Source organism: Tauraco erythrolophus, chromosome 1 (genome assembly GCF_009769465.1).
Source record: "Tauraco erythrolophus isolate bTauEry1 chromosome 1, bTauEry1.pri, whole genome shotgun sequence".
NCBI lineage: Eukaryota > Metazoa > Chordata > Aves > Musophagiformes > Musophagidae > Tauraco > Tauraco erythrolophus.
The window spans coordinates 33,840,383-33,854,355 of record NC_141465.1 but is presented as its reverse complement, the minus strand read 5'-3'; the positions used below and the strand labels follow the sequence as shown (position 1 = coordinate 33,854,355).

Sequence of the window (13,973 nt, the reverse complement as noted above, 5' to 3'; positions counted from 1 at the left end):
CATAATTCATTCCGTTACCATTTGTCCTAGACAAAGAGAAGGAAGCTACAGCTCAAGCACAAAGGGGCTGTTTTGTCACCAGAACTGAAAAGAATGAGACAAAGTACTCTCTGTTACACCACAAATAAATGTCATCCTATGCACAAAAAACGCAGACAAGTCTGAATATTGCAAACTCTTTCTTCCCCACCACCATCCCAAATACAAATCCAGTCCCTTATCTCTGTTATACTGTAGTGCCTCCTTCCTTCTTTCTCCTCACCTGCTGCATGTTCTGTTTCTGCCTACATAAACATGGCCATGCCAGTGCCCAGATATTTCACTCTGCCTGCCAGCCATCCCCACACATCTCTGACATGTCAGGATCCTCATTTCTTTCCCACACCCATGTCCTCTGATGTTCCCACATTGACATGCACGCCAGGATAACACAATCAGACTTTGAGGGAAGGCCCTTTAAAGTTTTTGTTATTTCATTAAAAATGAATCCATGTGCCTTTCTGTCACTTTACCCGCTCTGATCTGGAAGCCTTCTCTTGCAACTGCTGTCCCTATTGAGAAAGCCTGGGCATCTACAAAGCTATTAGTCACATCCTTTAGACCAGCCAGGTTAGCTCCCATGGTGCTTGAACTGCTGGGGGACTCAGGCACCAGGGCAGGCAGCTGAAATCCTGCATCATTCCTGGCAAAGCATTATCCTTCTGTCACTGGCCTCAGCATCACAAATGGGCTTTAAGTTAGTCTTAAACAGAAGAAAACCAGAAACCTACCCAATACACAAGCTAATTTGTTTGCAAATGTTCCATCCACTCTTATTTCATGCACAGAAAGCCGCTCTGAAGAAGCCAAGCTCTATTTTTACCATCTCAGTTTTCCATTTGATTTTGCTTTTGGATGCACAAGAAGTGTGTTCTTGTTACCAATCTATTCATTTACCAAAAGCTCTACTCTGTGGGCTCAATACTTTTGTCTACTGCATAGGAGCCGTTTTCTCTTTAAAAGGTCAGGTCCTCTATCAACTATTTCTTTAAGTGAGTCTGGCTACGTGTACTTAACTAAAAAAGACATAGAAATCACATTTTATTCTAGCATATTTATTGTTTCACATAGAAGTTCTAATAAGAGCAATCTGTGTTTCTGATATCTCTGAGCAAATTCCTGAAAGGTAGCTCATACATTTCAGAGGCAGATCTTCTCCCTGTACAAATCGGAAGATATGTGACAAGCAGAACTACTCTTTTCTCTCAAGATGTATAAGGGCTATGAAAGCTGTGAATTATTTGTGCTCCTGCTGAGCTTTGCTAGCTCCAATAAAGATAGATAGTCTTTGCTGGCTGAAGGCTAATGTACCATCTGAGATGTGAATTATTTAAAAAACATAATACCAGTTCAGCCTGTTCTGGTAAGATCCATGCATACTGTAAAAACAAAATTTAAATCCACAGTAGTATTTTATTTTTGTATTAAACTCTACATGCAGCCACCTCAAATCAAATGCCATCAAGACTCCTTAACAGATTTGCAGAAACTGGTTGTTGCAATCTAGCCAGCAGGGATAACACGAGAGCCTGGAGAAAGTTTCCAGTTACCTCTCAAAATAACTTGTTTTTAGAGAGGAAACTGGTGATCTAGCGAGTCATGCATAAGACAATCCTGGTGAATGACAGGTTGTTTTCAGTCAGACTAGAAAAGAATTGTAGGAAAAATTCAGAGCAAATCAAAAAGGCTTTTACATGCTCTTTAACAAAGTAAGAAAAACAAACAGGAAACTCCTACCTCACCCAGAATCGACATTACAAAGTATCTCATATAATCCCTCTATTTTGAGGTTATTTAATCCTTTTGAACAATTTTGTTTCCTAAAGCTAGGTCAAATTTTACTGTGAAAAAGGAGTGAAAATTTAAATTGCTGAAAGCTCCTAGACTTCAGTATTTCACAGACAAAATACCATGTTTTCGAAAGCCAGAAATTAAATGTCTTTCCCTTCATAAATATTTTGGAAAATCCTGTTGGTCAAATTGAATCCAATTTACAAAATGTTTCAGTACTTACAGTTCTTTTTTGCTACCTATTTCCCTATAGAAAAGGATAATAGCAATTATAGCAATTATAGCAATTTCACAGCAACTCCTTTGACTCTTTTTTTCAAACAAGTTTATAGACCTATTTGCTTTATTATGTAGCTTAAGTGAAATAATATAGTAAATGGTAGTTTAGACACCATTGAATTGTTTATTTCAAGACAAAAAGTTGCTATTTGTTGACATGGAAACATTTTTTGTGGTTTTGACTTTTCAGTCATGTTGGGTCTGACCTTATACTTGCCTGAATACGTCTTTTAACAAATTCATATGTAGATGGGTACGAAATCCTGTATAGCTGATGCTCATTGCAGAAAGGGTATATGGGTTTTCATTCAAATTAAACAAAGATAAGAAAAAATCTGGATTGAAACCAAACATATGTTCATTCAATCTTTTGTTCTGATTCAACTAAGCAATTTATTTAAAAAAGAAAAAAGCGTAAGTTGAGTCGGTTTTATTTTCTCGCACTGAATTTGCTTTGTAGACAAAGCCACAAACTCTGACCTAAACAAACATGTTGTTGAATGTGGAAGTCCTTCTATCGAATATGAGCATCAGGCAGATCCAGTCTGTGGCTGCATTCTTACTGCCTGAAAATAAAAGCACACAACCCTTCAGACTCCACACAAAGCTGGAGCAATTTTTTTGAAGATACTTCACAGGGACATGGAGTGGAACAGCTATTTGAAAAAATATTTGACTGTAGCTTTGGGAGCAGCAGCGCTCATGAAAAAGAGACATTTCTTGTAGCTCCCTCTAATATAGATTCCTTGGCATCTAATAATGTGGTTAACTCAGCCTGTTTTCATTACACTGGTAGAAATTTAGTATTTCTGAGACCACGTACTGTCAAATGCTGCTATGTCTATCTTTCAGAATCTAACTGAAGATCTGAAAGAAATCTAAAAGCCTAAATATCAGCCAAAGTTTCAAAAGTGATTGTGTGGAGGCCAGATTGATGGATAAGGTTTGTTTCCTTAGGAAATGTGGCTAAAGTACTATTCTGCACTTACTATTTCCAGGTTATGAAAATACCACAACTTGAAACAAAACATTGACCCAGCTGAAATTATGGAGGCTTTTTAAAATTTCTTTTTCTAAATGTCTTTTTAAATGTCACTTCCAGCCTTATTTCTCAGTGATTTTTTCTCTGCAGTCTATAAACTGCACGAAGTAGAAATGGGAAGTCAGTAGCAAGAAATTAGGTTTTTGTATTTTACTGTGACTTATTTTGGCAGGGAAAGGGGATGAAGCTAGTGATGGCCTAATTATTTAGCTTAAAGAAAGCAGCCAGAATCCCGGTATCAACTGCAGAAAGAAATAGAAGAGGAGGGGGATGGAAAGAACACAGCAGCTGCTCAGATAAACTAAGTAATTGTAAGAGGCGTAATTGCCTGGTCTCTGAGACAATGTTATTTTTGAGGCAATGTTTGGATGCAAGAGTTTTGTTTTATATGTTAGGCCAAATGAACAATGTCACTCACCTCAATCGACCGACAACTGCGTACATCCACCAAGTCACCACCACAAGAGACAGCAGCAATCACAGAATGTTGTTTCCCCAGCATCTGTGAGAAAAATTTCAGTGATTTTTCTTCTCAAGTGTGCAAAAGAGTCAAATTCAAATCCTCTCGAACTTTTGTAAGGAAGGAGCACCTTGCTCTTCTGAAATATGTTGCCTGGAAGCAAAAAACACCGAAATCCTCCTTTGTCTGCAAAGAAATTATCGAAAAAGAAATCTCCATTACCAGATTAAAAAAAAACAAACAACTTCTTGGCTGTTTCAATTTTCCCAATCTTTCCAGTCCCTTCTGTAACTTCATGCAACAGTAATATCAGAAGGAAAAACAATATGCTTAGGCAATATCTATGACCTGGGGGCAACCTTTTTGGGGTGCAGCTGAATGTAAACTGGGGGAGGGGAGGGGAATATAATTTAAGGAAGGAAGTTTGTGACATTTTTTCCTTCTTCTTTCAAGAATCGGAGGGTAGGAGGAATCAGGTGTCTACTTCAAAGACACTTTGTAGTCAATATTTCTTGAAAAAGCAGACATAGCGAGTGACAGTTCTTTCTAGCTCAATCACATCATCTTTACCAATGGCATGCAAACTGCTGACCCAAAGCCATGCTTCACTAGGAAGCTGCTGGTAGGCAACATCAGCTGCAAAGTAGCAGTCAGTACCCGACCCAGCGTGCCAATACCAGGTGGTTTCTCCAGTAAACAATCATCTTGACCTCGGGAAAGTTCACTCAGAGTACGTGATGTTTTGCAGAGAAAAAGGAAATACTCTCAAAGTCATCTCAGATCCCCCTAACCCTAAGCTGATCAGGTCCAATATCTGTATCAATATATAGTGTCTTGTGACCATCTCTGCAGGAAAGTACTAGAAGTTCTTGTGCTTGCTCTGCAGGCTTACTTCATTACGTAAGTTATTGGCTTCAGTCGACTGATACAGCATATTGATTGAATCAAGTCCTTCCTTTCTGACAAAAATATTCTTCTCCATTTTTCCTATTCCTTATGTTTATGATAATTCATTGATCAAAGCAAAGCAAGTTGTCAGAGTATGTCTGTGCAGCAGTCAAGATGGTTCCAACATCTGTTCAAGGAGCTCTATGAATATTCAGGCACAAAGCTGTCTCAAGTTTGTTCAGCAATGCAGACAAAAATTGTATTTGGGTATCCCAAGGATGAAGACTCAAGTGAAGCCACTCTTACTTCAGGAAGGGAAGGTAAAAAGGAGAGGAATAGAGTTGGGATAGAAAACAGCAAAGAGAGAGAAGGGCTTCATTTCCCCTGCCGATATGAAAGTGGGAAAACTGCTGGTATCAACTCCTTCTGTGAGAGTCTATTTCTCTCCTCTCAAGTGACCTAACTGGATAGATAGATTTTGACAAGGGCAACAGCTGCCTGCCTTGATCTCTAAACTTTTCACATACTGGAATTTGCACCAAGCCCATCACCAATCTAACTACACCTACAATGCTAAATAAAACCAGACCAAGAATTGTTCTGCAACCTTGAGAGCAAGTGGTACAGGATGTCCATGCCATGCTGCAGAGCATTTGGTCCTGAGTCTTGTGTGGACTTTGTGTCTCTTGGTTTTAAGGCGTAGTTAGTATATTGATAGTGATTTTTTTTCCCACTTCAAATTATCTGAAATAACACGAGGTCTGTGTTGCAGACTGAGGTTATACATTGCTTGAAGTAAAGGTGACATGAGGGCCTGTGGAGATGTCTGAGGGAGCAAAGCCTACTGGGACAGTGTTGGCAGATGAGAGTGAAAGAAGCTAAACCTGATGCTCAGAGCTCTCGTTGGCATGGGCGAAAGCCAAGCTGGGTAGCTTGCTAACATTTAGCAGAACAGATAATCAGCATTGGACAGGCCAGATAAGCTCCTATTTACACTTCAGCTTGCAGAAACAACCAGGAGTACTCCCCAGATATCAGTGACGTTACAGGTGCAGAATTAAATGAGTCAAAATTATCTAGACAAAATGTTCAGCTGATCAGCTGATTTTTGTTCCCAGAGTTTTCAGTTGGGAAAATTTTAATGGGAAAAAATCATGAGAAGGAACTGATTCTCCCTATCTCTTCTCATAAAACTGGAGAATACTCTTTTTCCATGTAATCAGTAAGGAAAATATGTGGAGAAACCAGGATTTAACCAGCCCTCACATAACCTCCCCAGAAGGCTGAGCTGTAAATCAACAGCTCAGATGCAAAAGAGAAGCTGCAGAGAGGATGAAGTCATACTCTTCTTAGAGGTGCACAGGGAAAAACAAGGAGAAACGGGAACAAGCTGCAGTGAGAGAAATTCCAATAAGATATAAAGAAAAAAAGGTCCCTAATGCAGCACTGTGGCAGGGCCCAGAGAGGCTGTGAAAACTCCTGTCCTTGGACCTGAGCAACGTGATCTAACTTTGAAGTAGATCCTGTGTTGAGCAGGGGCTTGGTCAAGAGACTTTTAGAGGTCCTTCTGACCCAAAATATTCTATGATTTCAAGTATTTTTGAAATGTATTTATTTTTTATTTCAGCAGTTAGAGTGTGTAAACACAAACAGTTTAAAACTGGTAACACTCAGGTCAGTATACTTCCTCCATGCTTTCTTCTTTTCCTGGTACATCCCACAGAGATTAAAAGTTGAATTCTTAGTAAATCTCTGAAGAAATAGTGCAACTGACAAGGAAAAATGTTGGCATTAGTACACGTGACAGCAGCTGGCAGAAATAACTGGAGTTGAGTAACTGCAAAAAGAAATTTCTCAGGGGGCGCATTGGACAATGACACGTTACAGCAACTTGGGGAGACGTACATCTGATGCTGAGGCATCAGAAGGAAAGCATGTGGCCAGTATCTGCAGCTATTAAGTGCCTGTCAGCACTGTGAATCATTAATAATCCCTATTATCCCTGCTGCAGCAGTTGTCAGTAGTTTTGCCACATAACATCAGCCAAGGTCTGATGTTGCCAGGTGGCATGACTCAGGGTGGGACACCTGGGCTATCTCTGCCACTGACCTTGCTCCGCTGCTTGCAGCAGCAGTGACAATAGCATGCATTTTCCAAGTGCAAAACATGCATCCTTTCTACCTTTCTCACCTTCTTGGAAGAAATCTTGCTTCTGAGGAGGCTGTTTTCTGCATTGTTGTGGATAGGACAAGAACACTATATCAAGAGAGGCTTAGGTCTGAATTTTTCAGAAGTACCTCTCTGAGTTCCTTGTATGTTGCTCCTAGCAATTGCATGCAAGTCTCTGATTTTAATGCCAGCCTTGTACACTTATCTTGGCCAGGAATCTTCATTCTGCCTTACTGGTAGTCCTTCGTTGTCTAGTCTTCCATGGGTAGGCCATGATTTTCGGAGTAACCACTGCTCCCTCCATCATGTTGAACTTAGTCTCCATTGTGCAACATTCTCTCAAATTGCATGGGGCACCTATTTGTCTCCCTTTTGCAGCTCTACGAGTTCGTCATCCTCTGACTTTCCTATTTATTACCTGCTTAAGGTGAAAACATCTTTGCTTTTGCCTTTCTGATGAGAGCAAGGGAAGAAAATTAAGGAGGTTGAGCGTGAAGAGGTATTGCGTACTAGACAAGGGTGATAGACTGTCTGCCATAAAGGATAAGAAGGAGTTGTTAATTTAACATATGGCTTGTGACAGAGATTTCTTGTACCATCCAGGGGAATATGATAAATAAGAACATGGCCCACGCCAGAGCACATGTGCGATGTCAGCAATAGCCCATACATATGCTGAGTCTGCTCAAAAGAACAGCATCTAGACTGCACTGAACTGGCCCCCCAAAAAAACACCCTGGACATTGGTCCCAGTCACCATATACATACAGGGGTCAATGGCCAGCGTGTATGCTGACATTAAAAACAATGGGTTAATTTGTGTAGATTCACAGGCTTTCAGGAAAACCCTAACCTGCTCTGAAGCTCTAGCTCAAGCTTTTCTGGAAGCCAAAAGACTGGTAAAAGTCATGTATAACTAGACTAAACACACAGGAGCCGAGATATGTAAAAGCAAACTCTCCTTATTCCAGAAATCTATTTTCCATGCCAGGCATTTGGACTAGAGATGACTCTGAATTAACACTGACTCCAAGCACTCAGACTTTAGGTAGTAAACAAGTTTCCTAATTGAATTTGGGATCTCCAGCCTAATGAAAGGCAAAAGGCATTGATAATCAACTGTCTCCACACATCTTTGAAGGTTCAGTCTTTTTACACTACCACATACACGTGACAAAGCCGAGGCTGTTCGGCTTCCCTGTGCTTTAAATGAAGCTACATTTAGCAAAGCAGATGTAAAAACAGCATTCTGGAGCCTTTAGTGGTAAATTCTGTAATGAAATTGGTTAGAATCCAAGACAAAAACTACAAGGTCAAATGACTACCAAAACCAGAGTCGTGTTTTTTTAAATTCACGTATCAGCTTCATTTTCCATCCTCCATAATAAAAGGGCCAAGAATCAGAAATGAATGGAAATGTTTGTACTGCATAGAGGCAAAGCGTTACTCAGGCTGATTTTTTGCAGCTGTACAGGCTTAAAAGAAATTAAAATAGTAGAGCATTATTTTTATCAAGTTGGATTAGAAGGCAACAATGAAGCAGGTAGTGTGAAAAAACAAGGTATCATCCTTACAGCCTCTTTTGTAATCATAAATATACTTCAATATGCATTTCTTTTCTAGTGAAAACTGCTGCTGAAATAAATCTAAATCACACGCATGCTCTTTCTGAAATGATATTTATGATTCTATGGGTGTAAATAAGTAATTTGGTTCTTGAAGAAATTTGCCAAGTCAGTGTTTATTGAACATTTCAACATTTCAAAATGAGGACTAGACAATGTTCCCAGCCAAGTGAATAGACAATCTTGCATTGATTTCAACAGCTCAGGACCAGATCATAATTCCTTTCTTTTTCAGAAGAAAATTTTTTGATAATGACTGCTTACAACTGTTAGCTGATCATAAAAAGCTCCACTTCTTTCTGTAAACAAGACTCTTTCTCCTCATATCTGGTGGTAACACATAGTGCCTCACAGTACAGATTACCTGGTCTCACTGAGAGCAATACAGGCTGAGTTCATCAAACAGGCAAATCCTCCTCTAATCTGAGAATATCTGTTCCTGTGCCCTCAGTGCTCATCAGACCTGAGATTTTACAAAACTCTGAAACAGCGACTAAAACCGGCCAGAGATCAGGCAAAGCATTTCAAAAGCTCCCCGTCTGCTTCCTCTTGCTGACTTCTTGCATTGCAGGCAAGAAAAGAAAGACTCAGAGTATTGAACATTGCAGAAAACATCTTGTGCTATGCGGTGCTACGCCGCCTTCTCCTGATATCAAAGCCTAACAACCTTGCAGAGGCAGCTGGGAACAGAAACAGCCACCTGGCACTTTATAATATTCCACAGATGAGTTCAGTGTCTGGGAGGCTTATGATCCTAGCAAAAGAGAGGTGCATGCTGAGAAACGTACACAAAAGGCAAGCTTGGACCTTACAAATGCAAACATCTGCTTGACTTAAAAGTCGCCCTCATCCTGTTAGGAAAGTGGAGAATGACCTGCATGCAGACAGAAATCACAGTCAAAGCGATGTCTGCCCGACGTTTGTATACACACAATAAAGCACATAAGAACAATCTGTAGATTATAAATGACTTTTTGAAACTAGTGAATTTTCAATAAATTTGCATATAAACCATTGACAACTGTTACAAGAGATAAAATTAGTCTACTAAATTACAGTGAAACATGCACTAAACTCTCTATATCTGTTACTGCTATGAAAAGGTCAGTTATAATTTGTAATATTGTCTGTTGAAACGCCTCATTATTTTGCAGGTCATCCTACAACTCTAACACAGTATATGACCAAAATAGGCTACAAGTATTTAAATTAGACAAGTATGCCCTTTACATACCTTCTTTTGCTTTGTATTTGTACAGCACCATGACAAGATCTCTGAGGTCCTACCAAAGTACAAAAAACTCACATTGCTAATGATAAAATGATTGCTTAGGATTTAAAGTAATATGTTACATTCACAGCCATGAAAGTCATAGAATCATAGAATGGTTGGAGTTGGAAGGGACCTCAAAGATCATCTAGTTCCACCCCCCTGCCATGGGCAGGGAAACCCTCCACTACACCAGGTTGCCCAAAGCCTCATCCAACCTGGCCTTGAACACTTCCAGGGATGGGGTATCTACAGCTTCTCTGGGCAACCTGTTCCACTGCCTCACCACTCTCTGAGTGAAAAATTTCTTCCTTATATCTAATCTAAATCTCCCCTCATGAGAGCATCTCCTGTATAGCTCGTTGTTGTCACTGGATTTATGTTATTCTACAGATTCTAAATAAAAATATGTGCTTGCTAACACTGGGTTGTGCCTTTCCAATGCTCTTCTGGAACAGACAAGACCAGGGCACCAAAACCGGTTGCATCTTTACTAGAAAATGACATGTTCCTGAGCACTGGCATCCAATTCCTTTCATGGCAAAATTCCTAGAAAAGCTGCTGGCATGATTTTGACCAATGCAGAACTGAGTACACATGATTGCTGGTGACATTTCAGGTGTTAGCATGGGACACAGACTATTCCTAATAAGCAGATTGTGTGCGACTACCCTGCTTTGAAAACAACGGGAGTTCACTAACACAAGTGTGGGCTGTACCACTCCATTTAGCCTCCATGCTGAAGAATAGGCCTAGGCACATTTAATTTACTAATAGAGCCATAGCCAGTACCTACTGCTATGATGAAACGCAAGCAAACTATTCAGGGACTTATTTAGGAGAACTCCTTGTCATTTGCTGGAAAATGAAACAAGTCACTGAAATCTCATATACGTGCGTTATGCGTTTGCCTAAGGGACTCACTGAAAAACTTACTTTGAACTGCATACTCCAAATTGGCCTAAATTTGCACAGTGCTGCTACCTGGCCGTTGTTCAAACAAACATGATGTTTACTGGAGAGAGGGGGAAGCATTCAGAAGAAGTACGTATTTTTTGTGCAGTGCAGATTAATAGTATGTATATATTTTTGTCATGAAAAAAAGCAGAGACAGTAAAAATAGCTCTCAAGTGAGAGAGCTGCTATTCACTCCTCTGTTCCTGGAACCATGACAGCCATTATATAACCAAAAGGAAAATTAAATGAAATAAACAGCATAAGCTAATTGGGTTGATATCAAGTAAAAATATAATTAGTCAAAGTGTTTTGTGGTAAAGGCACTGACAATGTGTGGCTGTTCCTTAGCCTTAGTGGTGAACAGGGATCCTGCCATGTGTTTAAAACTTATTCATCAAGCATTTCCATGGAAACACACAGATGCACAATCCTTGGATCACTTATTTCAGGAATTACTGTTCCCAAGGTTCACTCTGGAGTGAGAACTCAGACCAGGAAAGGGTGACAGGCTGTGATTTTGATCTAGAAACCTCCCCATACACTGCGGGAAACACTTCCATGCCCGTTGGGTTTCATGGTAGGAGAATTTGGGTGAGGGAAAGAGCAAAAGGGTGTCTTGCATAAAGAGAAAAAGACTAAAAACTTGACCTTAATTTTTCCTCTCAGAGGCTGCCTGAGAGCTGAGAAATGACAGCACCGGAAAGAGCCTGAAGAGTTTACAAAATGGCCAGATGCCCCCAGGGAGATTAAAACGTCCACGAGAGTGCTAGCGAGATGCTATACTGAGAGAGACAGGTGAAACGCAGCCACTGGGGCTGATTGCCCAAAGCTGCCCTCTCGCGTATCCAGATGGGAAGTCAGCTCTGGTATGACCTCTCAAGGTTTTAAGAAAAATTCTCCCATGTTAGAAGGGGCAGGTCTGTGAAGCCCACTTAAAATGACAGTGACAGCCCACCACCATGTGCTGGGTAGCACAGCAGCTCCTTGCTCCTGCTACATAACCTATGGCCACCTGAGAAAACATGGCCCTTACTTCCCTTTGTGGGTCACTTCATATACTGTGAAAGGCAGGAAAGGCTGGCTTAATCCACACAAAGTGCTTTGGAAGCATCACTAAAATTTGTTGAATAAATGGTGCTTCATTGCTAGCAAGTACTTCAATAGGAAATTAACACCATATGCAAAGCAGGCTAGATGGGTGCGGTGTTCGACTGGTAGGCATCCCTGGATGGGGACATCCCTTCAGATTTGTCCTGATGCCACTAGTAAAATCAGCACCTGAGTCCCCTCCCAGCCCTGTTATTTGTTTTTAGTATGCTTTGCCGTTTCTGGTAAGAGATGCTCAGGCAGGGAGATCCAGGACATGCTGCCTTTTATAGCAAGGTCAGAAGTAATGCATATTCTCAAAGGCAACAGGGGACACCTGCACTCTGTCTCTATATTCATGCCAGGCTCTAATTGGGAGGGGAAAGCAAAATATTCATAATGCCTTAAAGATAATGAACCACATTAAACCAGCATTACTAGTCTAACATACATTGCATTAAAGCCTCAAAAGCCAGAGCCTTCATAGGCTGTTCATAACAATTTGAGGGGTCTATTACTGCAGTGATGTGATAGCTCCTGTGGACTGAAATTTCCTTAGGCACAATAGAGAGTTAAGCGTAAAGTGTGAAGTCTTAACTTCACATTTTCTGGCTTTGGCTTAAGTCTGCCTCACAAAGTTCCTGCAATGCCTTTTGATTGTGTTTATTTCGTCATACATTACATAGCATTAATGGTAATGCAAGTAGGCACACTGTCACCACATGGGGTAAGTTCATTCAGAACTGACTGCCTTGTGACACCGCTTCCAGTGCTGCCGCTACCATCAGCCTGAATAATGCTCTCTTTAGACATAGCAGCAAACTGAAAAAGTGGCATAGGATGGAACACGCAGCCTTTAGACACAGAAATCCTATCAGGTTTCTGTGCTGCTGTCGGCCTTTGAGCCTTTCTTTTAATACAGAAAAGTCTATGGGGCTGAGCAGAGGCTTGGCTGGCAGTAGAGCTGGCCAGAAGGAGGGACAAACAGTCTCCAACTCATTTTTTTTCTCCTGGGTATTTCAGTCACCCCTAAAATTTTAGAAGGGTCTCTGATTTTTCTCCACAGAGATGAGTCTGCACATCTTGAAAAAGCAATAGGTGCTGTGAGACTCCACAAATGATCTGCTCTGTACCACCATGTTTCTAAGACTGAGAGACTAAAATGCTCTTTGAGCCATACTGACCCACCAAAAGCAGAACCCTGTGCAACTCTCTTTATGGGCAGGAGCCCAGGCTTCCCTGGTAGTTCCTCCAGGGTTTGAGTGTACTGCCCAGGGCCGTGCCACGCAGAGACACTCAAGTCCACGGGGTGCCAGAGACAGGACAGCTGTGTCAAGTGGGAGCTTTCATAGGTTTATGCCCCCATTTCCCAGCTCGGCAAGAGTACGCAGGGGCAACCGGAGCTCAAGGAAAGGAAGTGCTCCCCAGCAATCTGCTCGAAGGTCACCATCCACAGCAGGACTGGGCAGCCCATGGCTGAGTCGGCACAGCAGTTACCACAGCACGTTAATGCAAACTGTGGCCATCGCAGGGTGCACTGACAACAAGCAGGTCAAAGCCCTTACTGTTCAGGAAGAGCATCTCCGTAAACTGATGGTACAACATCACATCAGCGCTACTATATTCAGAGCCGAGCATCTAGGCAGAGCCATAAGAAACCTTTTCCCTTCACAGCTTGGCAGCAGAATGATAGCAGTTAGCCAGAAGGGAGAAAATTAGGAGTTCAAGAGCTGAAATTCCTGCAGGAGCAAGCCCCAGAGTGCAGAAGGGCTTCCAGTAAAATGACAACAGTTACCCCAGACCTCACTGGGATGTCAGTTTCATGCAAAACCCATTTGATTAAACCACTCTCCTCCTTAGTAAACTCTTCTTTCTTGCACATAAACATGATGACATCATTTATCTCAAAAGGCTGGGAAGCCAAAAAAAAAAAAAAAAAAAGCAGTTACTGTCATTTCTGGGTTTTAAATTCTTGTAAGACATTTACAGGGGAACGCTGTGTAGGCCTATACAGTTAGAGAAAAAGGCACACTTGAATTAAAGGCCACAGGCATACTGAATTAAAATGAAATTGTGCTCTGAAGTACTGTATGTTTTATGTTACTGGGAGAAGGACACACAATTCCCTGTCTCAGTATCAGCGAGACATTGATTTTCTATGGAAACACGCTTGAACTGCTCTTGGTATGTATTACACTAAAGCCCTCCTTTCCTTCAACAAGAGTAGGATTGACTCTTCCTAAAATATGTTGAGTTTTTTTCAACTCTTTATACTTATTTAATACTTTCCCCATAGCAACGTAATTGATAGAAAAAATAGCTCAACAATTGCTCATTTTGCTCATCTTGTTGACTGAAACCCCCAAG

The 13,973-nt window shown here is 41.0% G+C and overlaps 1 protein-coding gene across 1 annotated transcript in view; it reads left to right on the top strand.

The window, feature by feature from the left end:
• The first annotated feature begins 4,643 nt into the window (after window positions 1–4,643).
• Window positions 4,644–13,973, top strand: part of KCNJ6 (potassium inwardly rectifying channel subfamily J member 6) — a 50,023-nt gene continuing 40,693 nt past the window's right edge. The window contains exon 1 of the mRNA XM_009985910.2: window positions 4,644–4,659. The gene's annotated coding sequence lies outside the window, so the exon portion shown is untranslated. The remainder of the gene's footprint in view (window positions 4,660–13,973) is intronic.